Source organism: Crocuta crocuta, unplaced genomic scaffold (genome assembly GCF_008692635.1).
Source record: "Crocuta crocuta isolate KB4526 unplaced genomic scaffold, BGI_CrCroc_1.0 scaffold374, whole genome shotgun sequence".
Taxonomy (NCBI): Eukaryota; Metazoa; Chordata; class Mammalia; order Carnivora; family Hyaenidae; genus Crocuta; species Crocuta crocuta.
Window position 1 is genome coordinate 2426325 of NW_027532613.1, and position 2026 is coordinate 2428350.

Genomic DNA, 2026 nt, shown 5'->3' on the forward strand with positions numbered 1-2026 from the left:
AGAGAATAGCCTCCAAGGTTGTTTGTCTTAGCTATTGTGCTCCAACAATGTGTGTGGCCCCAAGGTAGGTGCTGGACTGTGGGAGGGGTTCCCTTTTAAATGCTATTACCTGTGGAACAACTCAGGGCAGACAAGGGACCTGATGTGGCAGAAAGAGTATAGGGCAAAAGGCCTACTGGCTTCCCGGCTTCTCCAGCTACCTGGTCATCCTGGGCAGGTCCTCCTCACTGGTTCGAACTCCAGCGTTCCATCTGGGAAATGGTGCTCATAGCCACCCGCATCTGAAAGGTCATAAATATTTAAGTAAAGGATGGATGTGATAGAAGTAAACTATAATGTTATAAGAAAATGAATGCTAACGCTTGAAGATTATCGGCTATTTAACACTTATTTAACACATGCTTACTGCACACCAGGACCTGTATCAAGCTCTGGATATAAAATTATGAGAGGTCCCTCAGTTGTCACCTCAGACTTTGCGGTGGTTATCAGGGAGAACAAGGCAGAGTGAAGAAGGAATGGACTGTGCGCGAGGGCAGGGGGAGGGAATGGGACCCTGAGCGGGTGGGCAGGCAGGGGCTGGGTCCACAGGTCTCTCCCAGGCCCTTCAATGTCCTTTCCTCCGTGTCCCCAAGAACCGCAGCGTGTCTACTTCCGTGATGCACATTGCTGTCCTGTGTCTTCCTGGTGGGCCGGGGCCGGGAAGAGGGGGCAGATGGGGTGTCTGCAGATTTTCCTGAGTTTGGCTTCATGTGGAAGAGGGCCTTTGGACAGCCTGGCCCAGCAGTCTTTATTCTAACACCTCCCTGTACCCCAGGCNTAAGTTAAATATTCCTCAGATTGTTTCCATTATTAAAAGCAGCTGTCCGTTCTAATCGTGTCTAGGGCTAAGTCCCCTGAACAGCTGGCATAGTGGCAGATGCAAACTTGCTTACCAACATCCATCCCTTCAAAAGCTAGGGTAGAGGGTGGTGGTTGGAGGGGGTGGCAAAGAAGAGCCACAGGATCCGTTTGAGCGTGGCCACATCACTGCATTGTCTTCTCTCTTATGAAGAACTGTGTTGGGCTGTCTGGCTGAGTGATGCCCTTGGGGTCCGTCTGGCCTGCTTGGGAAGGAAAGTAGTCATCAGTTTGCCTCTGATGATTTCCTGTTCAGGGAGCATGACAGCCATGTAGTGGGAAGATCATCGAAGTGGAGTCAGGAGACGACACTTTGTCCCAGCCCTGTCACTAGCTGATCAGTGGCCTTGGCCAACTCTCGAGGCCACCTTGGACCTTGTGTTCTCATCTATCAGATGAGCAGGAAGGATGAGGGTGACCTCTTAAGTCCCTTCTGCCCTCATGGTCTCATTACGTAAGGAGTTTCCAGAATTGTGTCATGCCCTCTGATTATATGAATTCTGCCTGGATTCCCCTCAAACTAGAATTTTCACAAACTTTTCGCAAACTAGAATTGTTTTGCATATTAGCATAGATGGTGGGAGGAAGGATTAAATATTACACAAAACATAAGAGATGAATGTTGTAATGCTAATTCCTGGCAGCCTATATGTAATGGTTTATGTACTGTTTCTTTAAGAAAAATCCAAATGAAATATCCTGAAAACAACCTCTGGAGACTGTTCAGGCCTAGATTTCATGGCTGGTCTAAGCTTGCGTCTGTGTCAATGCCCAAACATAAATGGCCGCCTCTCCAGCCCATTTTTCCTGTAGGAGGTAATATTCTCTACCATATGTCACTGAAATGGTTATGGAATTTAACTCCATTTATCAAATAGATACTGAATTCCTATTATGTGCAAAACCTTATCATGCATGCTGTAGGCAATAAAAAGGACGGAATACTCTTTTCCTCGGGTATGCAATTTTATATAGTGTATTTTATGCGCTGATTTTCCAAGGAGATAATCATGTGTCGAGCATCTCAGAGTGTTAGCATATCACCTTCCTAATAACAGTAATGACTAATTTTTTTTTTTAGTTCACACAGAACTGTGTGCCTGAGGCCATGTTAAGCGCTTAGTGG